This window comes from Carettochelys insculpta, chromosome 5, assembly GCF_033958435.1.
Source record: "Carettochelys insculpta isolate YL-2023 chromosome 5, ASM3395843v1, whole genome shotgun sequence".
Taxonomy (NCBI): domain Eukaryota; kingdom Metazoa; phylum Chordata; order Testudines; family Carettochelyidae; genus Carettochelys; species Carettochelys insculpta.
In genome coordinates, this window is record NC_134141.1 from 115,543,171 (window position 1) to 115,569,536 (window position 26,366).

Here is a 26,366-nt window from a genome sequence, read left to right on the forward strand (position 1 = left end):
CCCCGGAAGGACATGTGGAGCATCCACATCCCCAAGCGCTCCACATCAAAATAAGGGGCCAGCAAAGCCCCAAGCCGCTCCCTTAAAGGGCCCCTCCCAGACACACTTGCCCTGCACAGCACGAGATCCACAGAGCCAACAACCAGTTGCAGACCCTGTGCACGCAGCATGGATCCCCAGCTGCTGCAGCAGCAGCCAGAAGCCCTGGGCTAAGGGCTGCTGTACATGGTGACCATAGAGCCCCACAGGGGCTGGACAGAGTGTGTCTCAATCCCTCAGCCGATGGCCGCCATGGAGGACCCCGCTATTTCGAAGTAGCGGGATGCAGATCGTCTACACATGCCCTACTTTGACGTTGAACATTGAAGTAGGGTGCTATTCCCATCTGCGGATGGGAATAGCGATTTCGACATCTCACTGCCTAACGTCGATTTCAACGTTAAAATAGCACATGGCGCGTGTAGACGCGATGCATGCTATTTCGACGTTGTGCCGGCTACTTCGAAGTAGCTGGCTAGTGTAGATGCACCCATTTAGGGGTAAATTACAGCTAAATAACAGCAAACAACAGAGAGCCAGGACTGGTGACTGTAAACCAACTCTATGAGACCACAGGAAACTTGGTCACACCCATGATAAGTGTTCGTTCTGGCTAACTAAACTCTTGATGGATTACGGAGTGTGCCAGGTAAGCGTTCGGGATTAGAGAGATTCAACCAGTACTATAAAACGATGCCACTAGACAGCTGCAATTTACAGCTAAATAATCCTTCTAAACAATGGTTTCTGAGCCTTCACAACTACAGCGAAATGAACCAAACCATGACCTCCCTGCATCCCTACCCTTGTATTGCAAAATGTCTACACACACTCCACAACAGTCTTTCATACCTCTACTTCCCTTAGGAAATGGGGATACAGAGCTTCATATTAGAGTGTTTCCTCTCATTTCTGACAAGCTTTGATGTGCAAAGCTATAGTCAGAAGGTAGGACATTCAAAGTAACATTACTGGCATCTGAAGCAGCAGTACCCATAGAACAGGTCTGCTCAACACCTCATGGTTATAGTCTCAGGCTTTCTGAAAATTCAGGCAGGCACTGCTATAGCCATTATATCTGGGTCACATTTTGAAGGGTTTCTTCAAACTCATAATAGGTAGAGACTTATTTAACAGAAGAAAAACCATCTCGGAGTTTTGAGAGAACTAAAAGACTGTCCATACCCACATCCCCAGCAAGTTCTAAACAGCATCCTTCATCCCCACTTTAGGGAACACAACTCACCAAACCCAAACAAGACCTTTAGATGTGTGCAGCAAATATAAACACATTTACAAACAAATATCTTAGGTACATTCTTAGGGACAGAATAGCATTGACCTCACCCCCCAGTTCAGTTGAGGGGTGCAGTGATCCACACAAACTGTAGCTAATCTTGACTTACATGGAAACAAGCAAGTTCGATAAATATTAGACAAAAACAGAGCTTTAATTATTGATCTCAAGCTCTCCCAAAATGACAGCTGCTTCTTTTTTAAAAAAGTTAGTGAAACAGCATTTAAAGGTTACCTGCTAAATTAAAAAGGGCTGTAATGCTGGGGGTTTGGGGTTTTTTTTTTTTTTTTTGTTTCTAAATGATGAAAACAGAAACCCTGAAAGACTTGTTTATTTTTGTTTTGTTTTTTAAAGCTGTTCAGGCCTTGTCAAGCCATGGGAGACTTTTGAGCTACTGGGGATTAAGTAATATAATGACTCTGCAAAAGACTGAAAGCTGAGCCATTAGGAAGGAAAGGATTTAAGTCAGGCTATTTTAAGCCTCGTGATGTGGCACATTCTCTCATCACTTGAGGAGCTTAAAATCAAGAAGCATCATTAAAAGTACTGCATAGTTCACACAGAAGTTATGGGTTTGATGCAGAAATTCCTGGACTGTGGAAGGTCATATGAGATGGTCACAATGCTACCTTCTGGCACTAAAAGTTACGAATCTCTGAAAAATTGTGTCTTCTGTGAATTTTTCCTAACAGCTGTTAGCTTGGATGTCTAACACGGGAGGGAAAGGAAGCACCTCCTAAGGCTTTTGAGAATTCACAATACTCTCCTCCTGAGAAATCCAAAGAGCCTTCTAGCAAAGCTATGTAACAGTGTACTCAGCATTCCTGATGTTCCTCCAGCAAAAGTCAAGCAGAAAAAAGCCCTCTCATTGAGTCTTTTCATTTTAAGGGGTCTTTATAGATCATAAAAGGCATACAAAAAAAAGAAAGATACAAGTTTTCTTGTAATAAATGTCCTTTCCCACCACTAGTAAGATAGGAAGAAAACCCCCTAAAGCCAAGCAGTCCACAGTGAAGGCAAGAATTTCATCCTTGGCTCTCTACAATGGCAATAAAAAACACAAAGATTTAAAAAAAAAATAAATAAATAATCCCAACCAGGTCCTGAAAACCTAGAGCAGAGGAGTAGTAACTGCTTCACAGAATCACAGGGTTGGAAGGAACCTCAGGAGGTCATCTAGTCCAGCCCCCTGCTTCAAGCAGGATCAACCCCCCACTAAGTCATCCCAGCCAGGACCTTGTCCAGCCGGGACTTAAAAACCTCAAGCGATGGAGAATCCACCACCTCTCTAGGCAACGCATTCCAATGCTTCACCACCCGCCTGGTGAAGTAGTTTTTCCTTCAGGGCATAGCATTTGATCTTACGTCATTCTAGACCATGGTTTCCCAAACTGGGGGGGCAAGAAGAAATTCTGGGGGCGGGGGGAACAAGCCAATCCAGCTCCCCGTCTCATTTCCCCACCCCCAAGAAAAAGCCAGCCATTGCTTCCAGCTCTAATCCCCTGCCATTTTATGTGGGCGACCCGGCACAGCTGCTATAAAAAGCAGTCAGCCAGCGAAGGCCCATGTGAAGCTAGCTGCCTCCTGAGAAGGTGAGTGAGTGTGGCTCGGGGAGGCAGGGGAGGGAGAGGAAGAGGTCAGAGGCGGAGGGGCTGGGGGTGCCTGACTTGAGGGAGGGAGGGAGTGGGGTAAGAGCAGGGAGCTGTCGGTGCCTGGATTCGGGGTGAAACCTCAGGCAGGTGGCTTGCTGCTTACGGGCGGCTGGCCTGAGGCTCAGACGGGCAGTGCAGGGGCTCAGGTGGGTGGCCAGATGGGGCTGCACCAGGCACCCAAAGGTGGGGGCTGTGCCATTAGCCTGGCTGGTCCATAGTCAGCCTCCAAGGATTTCCCAACTTGTGAAGAAAATGCAGCAGCATCCTCCACATTACATTCATTTTGTTTCTGCTGCTTCTGATGTTCAATTACATTTTTTATTAAATTTTTGAGCCAAGAAAAACCATTTGTGCCGATTTTAAATAAAACATTTAAAATAAACACGAAAACTTGATATAAAAATTACAAATTGAATATTTTGTTAAAGCGGGGGCTGGATGACGGTAAAGAAGAGGTGGTGGGGCCATGATGGTTTCTCAAAAATCAAAAGGGGACAGTGATGCTGAAATGTTTGGAAACCACTGCTCTACACATTGCAGAGGTGATGCCTATGGAAAACCTAACAACTGTTGGGGCATGGGTATGCCAAATCTGCTGCCCGTCGTACAGATCAACACTGGCCTATTGTTTCATTACACTCCCCCATCTACCCTGTTGTCTCTCTTGCTTTGGATTTAGATGGTAAACTCTTTGGGAACAGGGACTGCCTTTGTTCTGTATTCATACAGCTTCAGGGGGTTCAGATCAAGGAGTATAATCTAGGAGCGGCCATAATAATACATAATAATGTCCACTAATGACATATATAAGAAAGCCTAAAGAAACAGTCCTCCTAAAAAAAAAAAAAAACCCTCACCACACTTTCTGAAAGTTCATGACAGCATTAGTTAAAGGAATTACACCTAACGTAACTAGAAATGAAGGATTTTACAAGAACCAAAATCATACTATAGTAGCACCAAGACTGGGGTCTGACTGTTGGATTACCAGTATTTCTTCAATATGGAAATGTCTACACTGCAGCTAGAAGTATGTTAGCAGGGCTCCAGCTAACATGCTAAAATATAGCCGCATGGACATTGCAGTTGCTTGAGCTAGCTACCTGAACTCAGACCCTTAAGGCAGGGTGGGCTTCAGCTCAGGTGGTTACTCAAGCTTCTTCCAGTGCTGCAATATCCACACAGCTATTTATGGCGTGAATATTTATCGTTCATTCTATAGACATAGAGAGGTGGCCGTGTTATTCTGTACTCCAAAAAAACAGAACAGCAGAAATGTAGCACTTAAAGACTAACCAAACCATTTATTCGGTGATGAGCTTTTTTGGGACAGACCCACTTCTTCAGATCAATCTCATTTCCAATGCAGACAGATATTTATAAAATACAGAAGACAAAAAAAATGCAATAAAAACTGACAAATCAAATAAATAGCAAGGGGGATGAGGAGTTGGGGGGATGTTAATTGTCCTGTGATAACATCCCCACTCCTATGCATTTGATTTGTCAGTTTTTATTGCTCCTTGTATACTATGCATTTGTTGTTCCAATGCTACTCTAAGCATGTGAAACCTGCACAACATTCAAGCATCGTTTGAAGGCACATGAATACCATCAATTCCGCCTCAGGAGACTCCTAAATATCTCTTGGAAGGATAGACGCACGAACACTAGCATCCTGGAAGAGCTGAACATGACCAGCATGGAAACCATTATCATTCATCAACAACTTGGCTGGACTGGTCACATGGTTCGGATGGCTCATCAGCACCTTCCAAAACAAATACTGCTTTCCGAATTGGAGAAAGGACAGAGGAGTGTTGGGGGCCAGTGGAAGCAATATAAGGACATGCTGAAGGCACGCATAAAAAAGTGCAGCCTCGGTGTTCACCTTTGGGAGAACCTTGCCCAAGATTGTCCCCAGTGGAGAAAGGTAATCTGTGAGGGGTTGGCACAGCCTGGAAGGTCCTGCCAGAGTGCAGACGAGGAGAAGAAGCACAAAAAACTGCCCCGTGCCCCTCCAACAGCTACCAACATCTGCCATTCTCTGACAAGATCTGTGGCTCTAGAAACAGACTCATCAGCCATCAGTGAACTCACAAATAGACAGGCGACATGAAGACATCCTACTCATCGCATGACCGCCAAGAAAAAAAAAAAAAGGCATGACAGTAGGAGTCCCATTAAGATATGTCTGTCTATCTCACTTCTAGCTGCAGTATAAACATTCCCTGCATTCACACTGCAGCACTTAGTTTTGCTTGCGTAGTCAAACCCTTTTATCCATTTTAGCAAGTTGTTGCTTCTTTCTAAAGCTGGGCATGATCAGATTATGAATTAACATCTTCCACTGGTCTCTCTGAAAGGACACAGTCCTCTTACCTCAATTTTTAAACATTGCTCAACATAATTCAGGTCCTATGTTTGCTATTAATTCCCCCTGCCACAGATTTGTGGTTTTGCAATCACATTTGTCCTATTTTTAAAAACCGTTTCTGTAGGAAGGGCCCACACCATAAGGGATGGGAGAAACAGACAGTGCACAAAGAGCTGCCAAAGGCACAGAACAAACTGAAAGGAAGCAGTGACAACTTCCAACATACTCCTGCAGTCCAGTTGCCTCATACATTGCTTGTTTTTCCCCATTTGTAAAAATAGCACATCAGACTGTCCCTTTTAGTGAATTCCCCTCACCCCCTTAGACAATCTTCAAAGCACATCAGCTCCTGAACTTATTTTTTAAAGAAACAGACGATAGAGTCCATTTGCAAGCTTTCAAAGCAAAACATTTGAGCAGAATTATAATCCCTTTTAAAAAAAATCTAGTCAGTTTAGTAGCGTCTGCGTGTGATAACTTTCATTACCACATGGAAGCATACAAAGAATTTCCAAAAGCCTCACAAGCCTCCATATTTTACCATAAAGTTTTCAGTGGAAGAACTGCTGCACCATTACAGACGGACAGCCTCATTTTCCCCATCTTCATGGCAGAGAAGAATTTAATCTACCATCTGCCTCCAAGTTCATCAGCTAACTGGGCAAGGGGTATCTATGCTAGTCCTTATTCATAGCTCTCCCAAAGTGCATATTCTGCTTTAGACCCATAGGCGATATGGTCCATTGATTTCTATGGTGCCAGCACTTCACCTATGTTATTTTCTTACAGCTTTGAGTCAGACAAACAACATACATAACAGGTATCTATTAGCAGCATCCAGCACAGCAGCCACATCAAATACTCTTGCTTTCTTTCCCAGTCTCTCACATAGACACAAAGATGGTACTTAACTGCAACACAGACACTTAAATCTAATCCTCCCTTAATAACACAAGGGTGCTGTCTTAGTGCTCCATTATTCTCAAACAATATATAGTCCAGGAATCTCTCCGACTCACTGCAACAATTTGCTTCTGGCACACTGGTTTCCACTGCCTCCCTTTGCCAAGAACACAAGAGCACTGAGAGTCAAAAAGGGCTTCCCTCTTCACAGGGATATACCATCATGTCACAAGCACAAGGGGAAAGAGGCCACAAAATACAAATATTCAATAGGATGCTCCCAAGCCTTGTGCACTTAGGGTAGATAAGCCAGAAAGGCAGAAAACCCACAGTCTGATATGTAAGGGCTACAGGGGGTGTCCTTACGAGGGATTTAGGAGTATACATACCCATGGAAAGTCACTAAGATGCTTTTGAAAACATTCCCCGTACATTTTCAAGCACAGCCACTGATTTTAGGTGCCCAATCAGAGACACCCTAAGCCTCTGATTACATAAGTGCTGAGCACCCAGGTATTCTCCAGTGCAGTCATCCGAACATCAGGTCACCCCAAATCAGTAGCTACTTTGGCCTCACTCACCACCTTAACAATAAGCCAGGAGAGTAACAGATTAAGTTTCTCGGGGGAATACTGAAAGGAAGAACTATGTGATTGACTCAGCAAGTAGGCAGGAAGTAAACGTGTAAGCAAAGAAAGTAGTTTCATAGCAGTCCGCAGGAGCTCCAAAGAGATGCACTGAGGTGGCTACTTGTTCCCTTTACAGTGTTGACTACAAGGAATCTCAATAATAAAGCACAAATATAAGAGACACAAAATCAGGGCAAAGTTATCAAAAAAAAGCCTTACAAATAAAAACAGCTACATTTTCATCACAGAAGATCCCACTTTTAAAAGTGTGCATTCACACAACAGACAAACCATTATGCACAGGACAAACAGACCATCTTCTAAAACTTCCAGGATCATACACTAACCACACCCACCACAATTATAATGGCACAAAAAATTGCCTTCCTCTGCTTACAACGAAAGTCTCCCCTTTAACTGCAGACGAGTAAATGTTTAGCAAGGCTGACCTAGCTACACTCCTCAAATCCAGCAGGTGTCATGCAATAGCACTGTGCTCTGTCACAACAGGAGAACTTCTACCATAAAAACTCCAGAGACTAAGTCACCAAGTTGGGAGTCAGGAGACCTGGGTTCTACTCTCCGCTCTCCTACCAACTTGCTGTATTGCCCTGGAAAAGTCACTCCAGTTCTGTGCTTCAGTTTTCTAATGATACATTCCTTAGCAAAATGTGCCCAGTCAAGGGGGAGAAAGCAATATATGTGTTACGCATAAGCTACATAGTGGAATTCTGCTACCAATCAAACCTGCTTTTCATTTTCTTTCCATTTTCCTACCTGCCCAAATTGCCGCCTACTTATTAGCAAAAGAACATTTCCTAATACGACATTTAATAAGAATGTGCACGTCAATTTGGCTTTGAAATTGAACTACCCCTCAGATGTCTGCACATGAAGGTATTAATGTGCCACATGTGGACATTCAGGCAGTAAATTTCAGACACCCATGGAGAAGCAATTGCTTTTCCATAGACCGAAACCATTTCTCTCAACAGACCTGGCCCCTGCAATTAGTAATCAAGTAATTGCACACAAGACGAGCCCTTGCACAAATGGCCATGGGGTGACGCCTCACTGAAAACACCCCCAAAAATGGCCCAGTAAGTTCTATCAATGTCTTATAGTTCAAATACTGTTAAAGGTATGAACAGCAATGTTCTCAACTAGCACAGTAATGTGATTATGAAAGCTGATGTTAAACCACACACTTCTCTATGAGTTTTCCAAATTTGCTCAGGGAACTTGGATTCCTGCAGTCCCTAAGCTTTCCATGCCAGATGCACGGTATTTAGACTCAGACAAATCTAACACGGGCATGGCTAACGGTATGTGAGTGGGAGACCAGACAAGCAGGAAAGCAAAACGCATTTCAGCTGTACAAGGCTTACCACTGCCTCAGAGATCTGACCCATGACTGCTGGATTGCAGCTCCATCCCCAGCTGTCATGGCCATGCCAAGACAACTCGCAGATCCCCAGTTTTGCCCTCTGTTCAGTAAGGATATATTCCTTCCCCTCTCAAAGTGGGGTTGGGAGTCTTAACTGGTGATTGTGAGCCGTCCCTGTATGAAAGACTCTCACATGCTAAGTATGATTAAACGCCTGCAGGACAGACTCTTCACATCCACACCATACTGAGTTCTATTAGCAGTTCATCTCAGAGCAGAGGAGTTTCATGGCAATTTCATCCACTCCTCCTCTGTTTAGGAAACTTAGGTTACCCAGGGGTGGGGAATATACACACACCAAGTAATGTTATACTGACCTAACCTGCTGTGTAGACAGTGCTGTGTTACCAGGAGAGTTCTCCTGTCAACAGTTAATCCACCTTCCTCATAAGCAGTAACTACGCCAACAGGAGACCACTCGCCAATGGGCCTAGAGCAGGGGTCTGCAACCAAAATCGTGAGAAGAGCCATTTTTTCCAAATTCTGTTACAAAATCAATACTTCAAGAGCCGCAATGCATGTGAATACAAGACAGTCCTTAATAAATAACATCAAACTGTACTATCTGTAACCCGTTTTAAGAACAGCGCGCACACAACGGTTTGTACCAGTTCGAAAGTTTAAGTTACTTTCACCCCTGGACTGGGCAGCAAATGAGGACAAGGAAAAAGCTGCGCCTGGGGATAGGCTCTTAAGCGGGAAGGAGCAATGTTTGCATCAACCCTCCACCTGCTCCCTGCCCCCGATTCCCAGGCTCTACCCCCACTTGGCCCACAAACTCATCCACCCCATTGCCAGGCTTTACCAGTCTCAGCCTCCCAATCCATCCCCCCCATCTCCACACTCCCCCTCAACCTGCAAACCTGCCCCTCCTCCCTGGGATTAACCCCTCTCAGCCCCAAACCTGTCCCCCCATCCCCAAGATTAACCCACTTCAGCAGACGAGCTCCTCCAGCTCCACATGGGGTGGCTCCTCACCCTCCTTGCAGAAGACCTTGTACATCTCAAGCTGCAGATGCCCGCTGTACTAGTGCATGCGCTCATGCTCGGCCAGCAGGAGGCAGTACAGCTCTGCACACTGTCACTGCTCCTCCCCCACACCTCCTGCTCCTCTTCCTCCTTCTCAGTGAGGCTACATGGTTCCAGCAGGGGCAGACTCGGTCACCCCTCCCTCCAGTGGGTTTAGCACTTCCCCCACCAACAGCACAGGTGGCTCCCTGCCCTGCCACCACCAAAATAATGGAACTAAACGTAGGTGGTTTGACAGCCGCATCCCTTCTGCCGCCCATTAAACCAATTACATTTAGTTCTACTGTTTCAGCAGCAACAGGCCAGGGAACCACCGAGGAGTCAGTGGAGAAAGCGCCTGGAGCTGCAACTGACTCCTTAAAGAGCTGCATGGAGCTCCAGAGCTGCAGGTTGCCAAACCCTGCTATAAGGCATTTCAGGAGAGTATCTTGAAGCTCTTTACGCATGCTAACCATCCTAGGCTCACAGCACCCCTCTACCCATGGATCTGCAGGGCTCGATATGGGTGAGGGCGGGGGGGGAGGGGGAGAGAATTACCTTTCTGTCTGGAAAAGTTGCTTGTTTCCAATAGTTACAAGTCACACTGAAGATTAATGTATTTGAAAGAAAACAAACAATGGAAAAAAAAACTCTACGTTATTCCAATTTACTAACCATGCGTGTGTTTACACAGCAAAGTTACTTTGGAATATCAGCCGCTATTTCAAAATAACTTTGCAAGCATCTACACAGCAAAACTGCTATTTCAGAATAATTTCAATAGCGGACGGTTTATTTCAAATGCACTAAGCCTAATTCTACAAGATAGTGCACCTGTTCCAAAAACGATATTTTGGAATAGGGACTGTATAGCCAGGGAATGGGGATATTTCAAAACAAGCTATAGTACATCTAGGGGCTCTAATCCAAAATAGGCTCTATTTGCATGTGGACACTATTTTGAAGTAGCCGAGCACTATTTTGATATACAATTTGTTAGCAGATGTGCTGTTTCAAAATAAGCTATTTCGGAAAATCTCTTCCGGAACAGTTATTCTGAAATAATACTGCTGTATAGACTAGCCTCTGTGTATAGACAAGTTTGCTATTTTCCTTGCATCATTAGTATCTTCCTTGCTGGAAATCCACTTATAAACATTTTCAAGGGAAAAGAAAATCCTTTTTACATCTGATTCTATTTTAAAGAATTCGTGTTAAAAAAACCACTACATGCTATTTAAAGTGCATTTCAAAAAAAGCAAACTGACAGGGTCCTTTAAAAGAAGATGGGAAGAATTCCATGGGAACAGCAGAAGGAGTTTAGGGAGGAAGATTTCAATTACCCAAACTGGAATTGATTCCTAAGTTAAACACTCCTGAGCCCTAGATTTCTTGCAAGAGTAACCACCAAGAATGGTTAGGACTTCAGTTTTACAGCTCACCTGAAAGGCTGCACTTGCACAATAGCACAGCCACCCTCACCAGACAGAGCACCCTCTACTCCTCAGTGACAACAGTTTTGAGATTACATTCATTTACTCATCATGAGGAAACGGGGTGGGGGAGAAAAATAGAGAATAAGACAGAATATCTTATTGCCTCTATATAAGCCACTTGAACACTGTGTGCTTATGTGGTCACCTCATCTCAAGAAACATATCTTGGCATTGGACAAAAATCAGAAAAAGGCAACAAAAATGAGTAGGAGTTTGAAACAGCTGCCATATGGAGGAGAGATTAAAAAGACTGGGACTTTTCAGCCTTAAAAAGAGGAGGTTAAGGAGGGATATGATAGAGGTCATGACCAGTGTGGAGAAAGTGAATTAGGAAAGTTATTGACTTTTTCTCATAACACAAGAACTATGGGGCCACCAAATTAAATTAACAGGTAGCAGGTTTAAAACAAACGAAAGGAAATATTTTTTCATGCAACACAGTCAAAATGCGGAACTCCTGGCCAGAGGATGTTATGAAGATCAGGCCTTTACCAGGAATCACAAAAGAGTTAGCTAAATTAATGGGAGATAAGTCCATCAATGGCTATTAGCCAGGATGAGCAGGAATCATGTCCCAAGCCTCTGTTTATCAGAGGTGGGAATGGATGACACATGACGGATCACTTGATTCCCTGTTCTGTTCATTCTTCTGGGACACTTGGCATTGGCCCTTGTCAGAAGACAGGATACTGTGCTAGACGGACCTTCAGTCTGACCCAGTATGGCCGTTCTTATGTTCACCTGTTGGTAACATACTGTTTCTCAAGTAAGGAGCCCGGGCCATGATTTTCCATAGAAATCAAACTTTGGGTTTTTAACAAGTTAAATTCCCAGCTTTTACAGTTGCCAAAAAGAACCTTCCCAACATAACTGATATTGTATTGTCTGCAGTCCAAGGAACGCAATCTGGAACCAACAGTAGACCCAAGCTGTGTAAACTACCCCATCCCGTCCCGTCCCTCCCAAACAAACACGCACTCACTAACAGAAAGAGACAGATAATGTGCTTGCCCCTCATTGCTGGACTTTGAACACACTTGAATCTGCCAAAGGACAGCTTGTTTGCAACCAGACACGGCAGCCTCACTTTGCTCCTGCTTCTAAAGGCAGAGGGTAGCAGGGACAGGTACTGGACCTACAGGGAAGGGCACTCAATACGGCTGGGTCTACACGTGCTCCCCCCTTCAAAGGGGGCATGGTACCAGGGTGATGGGAGATTACTAATGAAGTAAGTACTGATGTGCCACGCACACGTGGACACTTTGGAGTTTGACACTCGGAAGTTGCCGTGGGAGAGAATTAGCGGAATGAAGTGCTGCATATTCACCGCAGCACTTCATTAGTAATCTCCCATCGCCCTGATTAACATGCCCCCTTCAAAGTTGGGGGCAAGCGTAGGCAAGCCCAATGAGAGGCTGGAGAAGGATAAAATAGTGGAAACTTGTTCTTGAAGTAGCCAGGAGAATGGAAGAGGGCAAACATAGTGGAAACACTCCAGGACCTGTGAAATTTGGGGTGGGGGCAAAAAGCAAAAGAGCACACTTTTCCCTTCCAGTAGCATGAGCTGGGGAAGAGGAAGCAAGACAGAGTGCAATGAGGTCCCCAAGAGCGCCTTGCTAGGAAGCCAGTCCCCTTGGTCCCCCACTGCCGTCCCATTCCATGTGTGGGATCAGTCTCTGGCTACAGCAGCTATCTGATATAACTGCAGGCTCTGACCAGCACTTTCTGCAAAACTGAGGAAGCTTTACAGAAACCCATTTAAGAAGTAACCCTGACCGCCTCACTATGAGAGTGGATTGCAGCTGGAATGGCTGTGTATTTAACTGCTTTCCCCAAGGCCTTGCTGAATTCTGACTTTCAACACACAATGGTGCATGTGCCGAAGCAGAGCTGAAGCTAACCCCCAAGACACGGAATTCAGAGGCAGCTTTAAATACCAGCACCGGCTGAATTCCCTTATGCACACAGTATTAGTACTTCAGCCAAGTGCAGCATGCTTAGCCTGCCCAGACCTCTCTTGGGCAAGTTCTACAGTGCGCCTGGGGACATAAAATTCAGTGCAGCCCTTCTGCTCCTGGGCCTGCCTCAGCGTCAGAGTTTTGGATCCACACAGAAACTTTTCACAGTCTTGGGTGTGTGTGTGGGGGGGGGAACAACAAAAACGCTAATTTGTTTTAAATGAAGTGTTAAAACCCATTTGCTTGTTAAGCAGATGCTTAAAATCATAGCCAGAGCTGAAATTAACCCATTACCTCATGCAGGAATCCGTCGGCCACTGCCAGATCCTTCCTAACACTAGGTCACATTCTCAGCTGGTGTAAGTGACACAGCCAGCACACCTCCTGATTTATGCCTCCTGAGACACTCCACAGATTTTAAGATCAGAAGGGCTCACTAGATCATCTAGTCTGACCTCCCCTGCATAGCACAAGCCAACATGACCGCCCAGCACCTGCACGGCAATCCAACAACCAAAATGAGATCAAGATGTTACAAGCCCTGCGAGACTAGACTAGTATGTGCCACTACAAGGTACACCCACGCCTGAGGCCCTGGCGAAAACAGGGAAATGGCTAAAAGAGAGATACCTGGATAATCCTGGCAAGTGACCCATGCTCCCACGCTGCAGAGGAAAGAAAACCCCCAAGCTCACTGCCAACGTAACCTACAGGAAAGTTCAGCTCCCCCGGACAGACGCAGACAGCTGCTTGCAGCGCAATTTCTCCTACAAGAAGCTGCATGCCCCCCCAGCTGGGAGAAGCCGAGGGCCACATGGCTGCACCCTTCCCTTCCCCCATCTGCCTACTCCCCCAGCCAACCCCCCTCAGTTCATTCACTATTTGATTTATGTGGCGGTTGTCCAGTACACAACTGCCACATAAATTGAGGGTAACAGAGAGGAAGCCGTGCTAGTCTATACACTATCAAAACAAAAAGCAGTCAAGTAGCACTTTAAAGACTAGCAAAGTGGTTTATTAGGTGAGCTTTCGTGGGACAGACCCACTTCTTCAGACCATAGTCAGACCAGAACAGAACTGTGACACAACCTGGGAGTGACACAACCTGGGAGATCAGTGAGCCTTGGTGCTGGTAGTAGGGGTTGCCCCCTCACACACTCAGCAGTGACAGGAAGCAGAGACACCACTCCCACCCTGCTTGCCCAAGTCTGGATCCCAGCTGTGCCATCACCCAGGGGAGTGCAGGGGGTTGGGTATCTCTGCTTCCTTTGGGGACAGGCCCCTAACTCTGTTGCTGGTCCCAGGCCCCCTCAGGAATCTCACAGACCACCCATCACCCACCAAACTGCAGGGCCTGGGGCATCTGCCCCAAACTGTCCTATGGAGGGGACGGCCCTAGATAGAAATTCCCCGCTTGAATAATAAGAGCACAGGAACAGGATTATACCGTCACCCACCTGACCAGGATGGTTACACGATTATAAAATGCTCGGGGTGACTAGAGGTGCTACCAAATGGACAGCCACAAAATAACAGGGCATTTTGACTATCTCCATATTAACGGGGCATGTCACCTCTGAACGGAATGCACAGATACCATTAATGATGGCTTCTGGGAGCACCTCATCCTGGAACTCACAAGAGGCTTAAGTGGAACACAGGATCTGGTCCAAGAAGTGAATATTGCTGAACTGCTCACTAAAAATCAGCCAGAATGTAATTAAATTTAACATCCTCGTAGTGGGAGGCTGGGGGTAGAAACACCCAGAGAAACCCACCAAGTAGTTTTAGTAGTAGTAGTTTTTAACATCAAAAAGGAGACCTATGCAAAAATTAGGCAGATAGCTATACAGAGACTAAAAGGAACAGTCACAAGATTGACATGAAGGGGACCTGTGTGGAAACTCAAGTGTCTAGGTAAGTGGTATAGGGCATAAGGCTTTGGTTTTGTGGAGGCAGGGAGCTGTACAAGTCAGATGGCCTCCTCCTCAGCAGAAGTAGGACTAATCACCTTGAGCACAATCTGACTAGGGTAGTCATGAGGGCTTTAAATTAACAGCCGGGGAAGATAAAAACCAAGGATGATGGGACCACCCAATTAGCACAAAATCAAGATGTTAAGAACAAAATTAATCAAGGACATAAAACAGAAGAAGTTCTTAAAATGTCTGTACACTAATGGTAGGAGCCTGGGTAACAAACAAGCAAAAATGGAATTGCAAACTCAATCTAGCTGGTATTACTGAAATCTGGTGGGCTGAGTTACACCACTGGAACAGGGCTCTAGCAAGTTTACAGATGTGAAGAACACCTCATGGACCATGAAATCTGGTCTCTCCTGCACACTCTGGCTAGCGTAGGGGTATTATAGTATTGCCCTCCCCTTCTTTTGCACCGCCTTCAGTACTGAGCAACCGGTAACGCAGCAATGAGAGCAGATTGTTCTGTTCTTGCCACCCATCTGCACGCTGGCAAGCGGCAGCAGCAGCAGAAGTAAAGGAGTCAAGAAAATACCATGCTACCTTTCACTTCTGCCTACTGCTGGTGGCAGTGCTGCCTTTGGGATTGGCCTCCCAGCCAGCCACTGCTACTCCCAGGCTGTCCAGGTGTGAAGGGACCACAGAAGTAAGGAATGAGGGATAATACTGTGACACACCTCAACACACAATAGCCTTGTGGTACCATTTTGGGTTTAGTTTAGGACTGATTTACAGGGTTTTACATGTTTATAGTTTAAATACATATCCACAGTTTGTGACAATACTAAAAGTAAAGATTTAAAGAGCTGTAACTGTGAAATTCAAGATTTTTAAAATGTCAAAATGAACCACGGATTTACCAGGGTCCTTCCTATAACCTATTTAGACAGGAACAAGCGAACAAAGAAGAAGGAAGTGTAGCATTCTATATCAAAAATGGCATTATGTTGTTTTCTGTCATGGATAATTCCAACACAACCGAAAAGATCCTGAATGCCTATGAATCAATGACGTAACAGAAAAAGCACAAGATGGAGTATTATTTCGTGTCTACTACAGATCACCAAATCACACTAGAGTTCAGAGTAAATGAGCTGCTTACGCACCTTTCTGCAATGTGTTCAGGAAAAAAGTATGTGATCACAGGGGACTTCAAATTGAGTGATATACGCTGGAGGTCTCATGCTGCCAGTACAAAAACGTCGTTGAAATGTCTAAATGTTATAGATGACAATTCCCTAAGTTAAAAAGTGTTGCTACCAACAACAGTTCTATGCTGGAATGCTGGTGGGGGTTTGTGTGAATTGTACATCGGACCTTCTTAACAGATAAAGAGGAACTGATCACATCACTAAAAATTAATGGTACATAGGTACAAGTGATCGTGACTTAGTCACATATATAACGTCCAAACAAACCAGTAATATTCATACACTGTACTTTAATAATGGCAGTTTTACAAAACTGAAGCAATTACAAGCTGCATCAGTTGGAAGAAGAATTTAATCAGAAAAATGTTAATTATATTTGGGAATCATTTAAGAACACCTTACTACCGTGGGGAAGCTGTCCTAGATTTGATTTTAACAAATAGGGAGGAACTGACTGAGAATCTGAAAGTGGAAGGCAGCTTGGGTGAAAGTGATCATGAAATCATAGAGTTCACAATTTTAAGGAAGAGAAGAAGGGAGAATAGCAAAATAGAGACAATGAATTTCAGGAAGGCAGCTTTTGATAAACTCAGAGAGCTGGTAGGTAAGGTCCCATGGGAAGCAAGACTGAGGGGAAAAAACAGCTGAGGAGAGTTGGCAGTTTTTCAAAGGGACATTATTAAGGGCCCAAAAGCAAGCTATTCCTCTGTGTAGGAGACATAGAAAATATGGCAAAAGACCGCCTTGGCTTAAGCAGGAGATCTTGCATGATCTCAAAATAAAAAAGGAATCCTATAAAAAATGGAAACTAGGACAAATTACAAAGGATGAATATAGGCAAACACCACAGGAATGCAGGGGCAATATTAAAAAGGCAAAGGCACAAAATGAGCACAAATTAGATACGGGCATAAATGGAAACAAGACGACTTTCTAAATACGTTAAAAGCAAGAGGAAGACCAAGGATAGGGTAGGCCCATTACTCAGTGAGCAGGGAGAAAGAGTAACGGGAAACTTGGACATGGCAGAGATCCTTAATGACTTCTTTGTTTTGGTCTTCACCGAGAAATCTGAAGAAGGAATGCCTAACATAGTGAATGCTAGTGGGAAAGGGGTACGTTTAGAAGATAAAATAAAAAAAGAACAAGTTAAAAATCACTTAGGGAAGTTAGATGTCTGCAAGTCACCTGGGCTTGATGAAATGCATCCTAGAATACTCAAGGAGCTGATGGAGGAGGTATCTGAGCCATTAGCTATCATCTTTGGAAAAATCATGGGAGACAGGAGAGATTCCAGAAGACTGGAAAAAGGCAAATATACTGCCCATCTATAAAAAGGGGAATAAGAACAACGCAGAAAACTACAGACCAGTCAGTTTAACTTCTGTTCCAGGAAAAATAATGGAACAAGTCATTAAGGAAATCATCTGCAAACACTTAGAAAGTGGTAAGCTGATAGGGAACAGCCAGCATGGATTTGCAAAGAACAAATCACGTCAAACCAATCTGATAGCTTTCTGTGATAGGATAACGAGCCTTGTGGATAAGGGAGAAGAGGTGGATGTAGTATACCTAAACTTTAGTAAGGCATTTGATAGTCTCACATGATATTCTTATCAATAAACTAGACAAATATAACTTAGATAGGGCTACTATAACGTGGGTGCAAAACTGGATGGATAACTGTACTCAGAGATGGTTCTCAATCCTGCTGGAAAGATAACAAGTGGGGTTCCCCAGGGGTCTGTATTGCGACCGGTTCTGTTCAAGATCTTCATCAACGATTTAGATATTGGCATAGAAAGTACGCTTATTAAGTTTGTAGGTGATACCAAACTCAGAGGGGTTGCAACTGCTTTGGAGGATAGGGTCAAACTTCAAAATGATCTGGACAAATTGGAGAAATGGTCTGAAGTAAACAGGATGAAGTTTAATAAAGACAAATGCAAAGTGCTCCACTTAGGAAGGAACGATCAGTTTCGCACATACAGAACGGGAAGCGACTATCTACGAAGGAGTATGGCAGAAAGGGATCTAGGGGTTATGGTGGACCACAAGCTAAATATGAGTCAACAGTGTGATGCTGTTGCAAAAAAAGCAAACATGATTCTGGGGTGCATTAACAGGTGTGTTGTCAAGACACGAGAAGTCATTCTTCTGGCCTCCTCTGCACTGGTTAGGCCTCAGTTGGAGTACTGTGTCCAGTTCCAGGCACTGCATTTCAAGAAAGATGTGGAGAAATTGGAAAAGGTCCAGAAAAGAGCAACAAGAATGATCAAAGGTCTAGAGAACATGACCTATGAAGAAAGGCTGAAAGAATTGGGCTTGTTTAGTTCAGAAAAAAGATTAAGGGGGGGACATGATAGTGGTTTTCAGGTATCTAAAAGGGTGTCATAAGGAGGACGGAGAAACCTTGTTCTTCTTGGCCTCTGAGGATAGAGCAAGAAGCAATGGGTTTAAGCTGCAGCAAGGGAGGTTTAGGCTGGACATTAGGAAAAAGTCCCTAACTGTCAGGGTCGTCAAACACTGAAATAAATTGCCTAGGGAGGTTGTGGAATCTCCATCTCTGGAGACATTTAAGAACAGGTTAGATAAATGTCTATCAGGGATGGTCTAGACAGTACTTGGTCCTGCCATGAGGGCAGGGAGCTGGACTCAATGACCTCTCAAGGTACCTTCCAGTACTAGCAGTCATTGATTCTATGATTCTACTAGATGCCCATAAAGCCACAATTCCACAAATGAGAAAGAAGGCTGTGCTGACTTCAAAAACAACCAGTTTAGAAGAAAATACATCTGTAAAAATTAAAAATGAACATAAATGGAAGTTGATAGTAATGAATACAAATCAAAAGTTAAGAATTGTAGAACATTGAGAAGAGAAGCTAAGGAACACAAGAAAAACGCAAACAAACTTAAAGACAAATACATTTTGTAATTGTACCAGGAAAAAAGAATTCTGACAATAGTATTGGTCCATTGTTAGATGGAAATGTTAGAATAAACAGTAATAATGCAGAAAAGGTATTCAAAAGAAATTTTTCTCTTCTATTTGGGGGAAAAACAGAAGATGCAGTTTCATCATATAGTGATAACACTCTTTCCATTCTACTTTTATCCTTAGAGGATGAAAATGGAAAGTAAGACTTCTTTAAATCAACAGGTCCAGAACACTCACATCCAAGAACTTTAAAAGAGCTGGATGAGGAGCTCACTCAACCACTAATGTTAATTTTCCATACAGTAAACCCCCAAAATGTGTGATTTTGGGTTGAGCTTTACTCACAAGTTAATTGTAATTCAAAGTGGCATGGCTTCTCCACAGCTGGCTCCCAGAGTGGTGGGGAGCCAGAAAACTGACCAGAGATATGCTGGTCAATTTCCTAGCTCCCACCAGGAGAGGGGAGCCAGGAGCCAGGCAATTGCCTGGTTCCCATCTCCCCGCCTCACTGTGGGAGCCAGGAAACTGACCAGCACCAGAGCTGATCACTTTCCCATCTCCTGCGGGCAGTGGGAGCGAGAGCCTGGCTCCTTCTGTGTGGCTCACAGGAGACAGGAAACTGACCAGCATTGCTGCACTGGTCAGTTTCCTGCCTCCCCAGTTACGCAAAAATTCAATTTATGCGGAGGTTGCCCAGAATGTAATGTAACCTTCACGTAAGTCAGGGGCCTACTGTAAGTCCTGAACCACAGGGAAGTTTCCAGAAGACTGCAAGAAAGCTAATGCTGTGCCAAAGCTTAAAAAATGTAAACAGGATAACATACACTATGATAGACCTGTCAGCCTAACATTGATCCCAAACAAAATAATGGAGCTGTTAATAAGGGACTAAAGAATGGTGACATAATTAATTAATGTAGATCAACACGGGCTTATAGACGACAGATCAACAAGCTAACTTGCTATCTTTTCCTATGAGATTATATGTTTGGTTGACAAAGGTAATATTGACATAACATGTTTAGATTTCTGTAAGGCATCTGACCAGATGCTGCATGATATTTTGAATAAAAATCTAGAATGATTTAATATTAAACATGACACACATTACATGGACTAAACTGGCCAACTGATAGGTCTCAAAATATAATTGTAAAAGGGGGAAGCATCATTGAGTGGGTCTGTTTCCAGTGGGATCCCAGAGGGGTCTTGATCCTACACTACTGAACCTCTCTGTCAATTACCTGCAAGAAAATATAAAATCATCACCAATAAAGTTCCAGATGACAGAAAAATTAAGGGTATGGTAAATAATAAAAAAGAAGAGATTACTGATTGAAAAATTTGGATTGCTCAGTAAATTGGGCACAAGCAATAAGGACAATGTAAATGTACACATCTGGGAACACAAAATGCAGGCCCTACTTACGCAGGCTGGGGGACTCTAACCTGGGAAGCGGCGACCCTACAAACATTTGGGGTTTGGGTTAGATATTCAGCTGAACCTGAGCTCCTAGAGTGATGTTATGGCCAAAACTGCTAATATCATCCTTGTGTGCATAAACAGAAGAAACTGGAATAGAAAGGCTATTTTGCCACTGAATTTGACACTGGTGCAATGCTGCTGGAAAACTGTAGCAAGTTCTGGTACCCACAATTCAAGCAGGATATTGATTACCTGGATAGAGTTCAAGGAAGAGCCATGAGAATGAGCACAGGATCAGAAAAGCTTTATAGTTCCTGACCGAACAAGCTCAATCTATTTAGCTAACAGAGAAGATTAAGGAACAGTGACTAGCTTACAGTTTATAAGTACCTGCATGGGAACAAATAATGGGCTCTTATATATAGCAGACAAAGGTATAACATGATCCAGTGGCTGGACGTTAGAGCTAGACAAACTCAGGCTGTAAATAAGGTGTAATTTTTTAAACGATGACAGACATTAACCACTGGAACAATTTTCCAAGGATCTTGGTGGATTCTCCATGAAAAACACTCTGGGAATTATTTTGGCAAAGTTCTATGGCTCGTATTATAGAGATGGTCAGACAGGAAAATCAAAATGGCCACTTCTGGCGTTAGAACAGTAATGGGCAACCTGTGGTCACAAGACATTTTGTTTACTGTTGCCCACATGCAGGGTTTCTATTGGCATCATCTTCCCCCGCCAGTATGACTAAAGTGACATGCACGTAAGGAAAGGGCACATGAAGTGAGGTGCGTTGCTGACTGCACACAACACAGACTGTGAGAGTCAAGTGCTCCCCCTGCATCCAATCAAAGCTCTGCTACAGTTCATTTGGCACAACCTGTAAATTCTAGGTATGCAAGCACAGGCTGCAAAATTACCTTATCCTGGGTGATCAACGTGGTACAACAATCTTGCAGCCCACTGAGATGAAGAAGGGCCAGTTATGCAAGGCTAGGTTGCAGCTTCAGAATCTGTGCATCTATGAGTTTCATCATCTCAGATTTCCTTTGAAAATATTGCTGAGGTATATTCTCACTTTACAAGTACTACCCTCACTGTCCTAAACCAATCAACATCCTGCCCCACAGGAACACAGAACTTTTCAAGGGCTAATCATAAAAGTTCTGCCCTTGACAGAGCTCCAATGATCCTGCTCCAAAGCACGGGTACAACAAGCCCCGATCCTGTCCCACAGATGTCAACAGCAGAAGTCCCCAAAGGAGGTGAATGGATCTTTAAATCTAATGCTAAAAAGTTAGGCCTAAATATCAGTCGTGTAGGATATTGATCTAAGCCCTCATTGCCTCAATATCTGTGCCACAATACTTCCTTAGACTAAGATCTAATGGAAATGGTGTGACAATATAACGAGCTTAGCAGAGCACTGACTCTGGCCTAACTGTCGTTTTACAGGTTATTCATAATTTTTCTGCTGCTTACAAATCATTTTGATTTTCCCCCAGAAAAAAATGACTTCTGCTTTTAAATTAATAAGTAGGTTTAATGCAAAATTCATGTTTTCATAGGACTCATCTAGTCATAAAACAACAGGGGAGGGAACTCCTGGAAAGTCTGCCAGGCATCCATAAATTCAGACTAGCGTTCCCTCCAATTTTCTCCATCCTTGGGTGGAATAAATTGTTACGTGCACCAAGGCACGTGCGGATGTGCACCACAAATAAAGACACATTCTGTCAGCTGCGGGAGGCTGTGGATGCTCTGCTAATCAGCTGGGTGGAACCTGAATTTGTCCTAGGCAGCCATCCAAGAGCTCAACTTACTGGGAACACTGATTCAGACCCATCCCTTTTGACTCTTAAACAAAGGATTGGAAATAAGAATTACATTTTTTTCTGGGGGTTTCAACTTCCACACTTCAGTTTCAGAGAAATATTATGAGTGGGGAAAAACAATGAGGAAAAGAGGCAGTGCCAGTGGGTAGGAGAGCTTGTGACTCAGGAGACCAGAATACTATGCCAAGATATGCCATGTGAACACTGGACAAGTTTAGTCTCACTGTTCCCCTGTCTATGCAAGTGGAGCTAATGCTCTGCAAGGGACAGTCAAAAGTGCAAATCACTGTTTCAGAACTCCAGTAAGGTTCTTCCTTCCTGCGCATCCCAGAGAGCAGAAGACATTCCTGTAGGGAAGACATAGGACCAGGAGGCAGAACATGTGGGCTGTCCTCTGAGCTCTGGATCTAGTTACCATTTCTCTGCTCCACCACCTCTAAAGGATGGAAAATACTCCTGAGGCCTGTGAGATGCGTGCATATATAGAAGGAGAGTCCTGCCACCTTTTGTTCTTCCCCAAATCCCATCTAGCCTTCCCCAAATACAAAATCAACCGACTTTCATCAGCCCGTGCACGGCCTAGAGAGTAAAGACGATGGGACCAACTCAACACAGGCATTTCAGGCTCCTTAGTGCAGACAAAAACCTGACCCCATGCAGCCTCTTCCTGCAGCCTGACACCAGTGCATTAAGCCCAGTCAGCCAGGGCGCCTGCGAGTAGGAAATGCAGGCACTCAGTACTGGGTAGGGGTGTTTGTGAGGCAGGGCTGAAGGGGGGTAGACAGAGGAGAGAGTTGTGCTACCCAGTTCAAACACCTCACCTCCCCTAACACTGCAGCAGCCACCATCATCAGCCAGCTGCTGTGTCACTTGCCTTGGCCCAGGGGCAACTCTTATGGGGAGCAGGGCTGCAGAGCATTTGGCTCCCCTGCAGGCTCCAACCACAGAGTTTTTCTCCAGCTCCTGGCAGAGCAGACGAAGGCCCAGTGCAGGAGCAGGGGCTGCCATAGGGAGAAGGCAAGAAGGGGATACCCAAACCAGCCAGCGGTACCAGAACCACAGCATCTCTCCCAGGCAGCTGGGACCACACCCAAGGAGGAGGCTACAGCTCATTCATCCAGGCACAGGTGGTGAGTACCACTTGCTAACATCATGGGCTGGGGGCAGTTGTGCAGCAGAAGCTGGCTGGCCCTATATCTACCACTTTAATGCCTACAGCTTATCATGGGGAACACCAGAGAGCAGGGCACTGAAACAGGGAGTGCCAAGGATCTGAGGTAGGAAGGAGTTAATACAAAGACATCAAGGCAGCTACAAATCCAAACCAGAATTTCACTGCGTTTGTCAGCAGACAGGACAGGAACATGACTAATGGGAACTGGAATCTACCTTTGAATCTCAGCAAACTAGGGTCCAATCCACCCACGTCGCTATCTCCTATCTGTACCAGTACACAATTAGGTAGGACTTGATTTATTGATTCCTAAATTCTCTCAGGCCTAAATATCCACAGAGCCCCCTGAGGATGGCTGTATTCACACACAGCTTCATGCATTCAGAGATAACAAATGGAATGTAGAAAAATACACAGCTTGGCAACACAACCCCAAGTCACTTAATGCTAAATAATCCCACACACAACCGCACCAACAGCCTGTAAAGCAGTGGAGCTCCAGTGGAAGTGGAGAGGGTACCTGCCTCTTCCCCCCAAACAATCCTATGTCATCAGGGGAGAGAGAGACAAGGACCCGAGGAGGCATCAATCAACCAACAACAACAACAAAGCTTCTCTCAGACACATCTCTGGACCAAACAGCATTCGAGGAAACAATCGCACCTCCGCAGACATTGCTCCCTCCGAGAGTGGGGGGCGACTCGTGGACCTAAAGAGTCTTTTCATCCAGCTCAGGCGTACCCCCGGAGCCTCCCCTGCCCGGAACGATGCCCTCGCAACCACACACACACACACACACACACACACGGCCGGATTCACGATCAATGAGAGGTCCCCGACAGCGTGGTGGGGGGAGGGGGGGAGTTGCGGCTAGACAACACGCAAGCAACACATCCACGCACGACATTCCCCCTCCCCCCGGGAAAGCAAAACAAAAATCACATGGGAAGGCTAAAAATGAAAGCAAAATGCGCGCCGCGGGGGCCTAGGGAGAAGCCAGGGAACAGGATCCTGAGTACGGGCTAATCACGGCGCTGGACACAAAGCCAGCGGCAACAACAACCCCCCGCGCAGACAGCTGCGGGCTGGCCGCCCCGGCTGCGAGCCAATGCAGCGAAGGGAAGCGGCACAACAAAGGGGAAACGCACCCCGCCTTCAGCACAGACATGACAGCCCCAGCACGGGCTCTGCCCGCGTAGGGAAACGCCGAAATGGCCTTTCGCCTGCGAGCAAACGCGCCTCCCCGCCGGAGCAATGGCTTGTCTGGCGCTGAGCAGGCAGGGAGAGCCCAAGCTCCCATGCACCCAGTTACAACAATGTGTGTGTCCCCCTTCCCACCTATTGCAGTGTGTGTGTGTGTGTGTGTGTGTGTCCCTTCCCCCCTATTACATAGCTTATTCCTGGCAATCTGCGCACACACACACCAAACCCAAGTGCAAAGGGTTCACAAGACCAACCCTCCCCCCACCGAGACTGCCTTGATTTACCTTGCGAGGCGACCCAGACGAAGAGACGGGGGTGCCCTGGTTGGGCAAAGGGGGATCCTGATGTCAGACTCCTGCCTGGAGGTTCATGAGTCCTGCCTTGATGGAGGAGGTCTGACTGCCCGGTGCCCAGGAGGCGCACAGCCCGGCTCTGACACAGGCAAAGAGAATGCAGGAACGTGACGTCTCGGCTCCTCCCAACGAGCCACGTGCGTAGGCTTTACAAGCCAGGGACGCGCGGGGCGCGCTGGGAAATGTAGTTCCGCTGCTCACTCTCTCACTCGGGTTCTGTGCAGCTGGGCCGGCGGGGGGCGGGGCTTGGCTTGCGTTGTTCAGAGGGCGAAGTCAATGTCCATTTGTAGTGCAACAAGGAAATTCTCCTGCATTGAGTCTTCTATTCCTCACACACCCACAAACACCCTTCGGATACAGTACTAGGGGGCCTGTGTGCTGAAGGCAATAGAGCCTCACTGGCTGGGAGAAAACGTAGCTAGATGGATTATTTCAGTCGTAGGATCCCTGGGACTGGGATTTAATTTCTCTTCCTTTGTAAGACATCCGAGCAAAGATGTATTAGAGACATTATTGTTCATCTTGCAGTAATGCTTAGGCACTGTGACCTCCTGTGGTCCCTTCCAGCCCTAGGATTCTATGATTCACTGTACACTCATACCTGACTCCCAGTGCTTTCATACTTGGATGGATTGTAAACTCCTTGGGGGTGAGACTGTCTTTAGAGATTACTAAAAATTACAACTCACTGCTTTAGTCTTTAGGGGAAGGACTATCCTTAGAAGCTACTAATTAGTGCTAAAGCTGGGACTCTTCCCATCCAATAAAAATACACTTCCAAATCACTTTGCACACCTTGATTTCTGCAGCACAGATACTAAGGGACCTGCCCAAAGTCATAGAGGAAGGCAGTAGCAGAGCCAAGCCAATGCCTGGTTCATGGTTTTTCCCTCCATATGCAGCACTGAGTGTATCTTGGCCAAATGGGTGATTCTAGCCATTGTTAGAAGTGGTGAGCTGACCCCAGCTGCTTCTGCTTAGGGCTAGAGGACTTGGAAGCTCAGTAAAAGAACTACCTCAAACTTAACAGCAACAAAGGGTCCTGTGGCACCTTATAGACTAACAGAAGAGTTTTCAGCATGAGCTTTCATGAGCACAGACTTTTTTCGTGCTCACGAAAGCTCATGCTCAAAACTTTTCTGTTAGTCTATAAGGTGTCACAGGACCCTTCTTTGCTGTTACAGATCCAGACTAACACGGCTACCCCTCTGATACCCCAAACTTGGCTTTTATATTCAAATTTGACACATTAACATGTGGTTTGAACCAGGACTGGAATTTTCTGAGTCACTATAGGGGGTCCTCTGCGTACTTGGCTTAATCTAATTCTTGACCTTCCCCCCCACCCTTCCACTCTCTGATTTGCTCACCTTGATCATTTTTTTCTGATTTGTCCTTCTTGATTACTATTTTTGGTTTTCTGTGCCTTAAATATTGAGTCTGTTCTGGTCTGGCTATGGTCTGAAGAAGTGGGTCTGTCCCACGAAAGCTC

At 45.2% G+C, this 26,366-nt stretch overlaps 1 protein-coding gene across 3 annotated transcripts in view; it reads right to left on the minus strand.

Moving 5' to 3' along the window:
* CTIF (cap binding complex dependent translation initiation factor) overlaps window positions 1–24,941 on the minus strand; it is a 323,006-nt gene extending 298,065 nt beyond the window's left edge. For all 3 annotated transcript variants that reach the window (XM_074995804.1, XM_074995803.1, XM_074995802.1), the window contains exon 1: window positions 24,806–24,941. The gene's annotated coding sequence lies outside the window, so the exon portion shown is untranslated. The remainder of the gene's footprint in view (window positions 1–24,805) is intronic.
* Window positions 24,942–26,366: the final 1,425 nt, after the last annotated feature.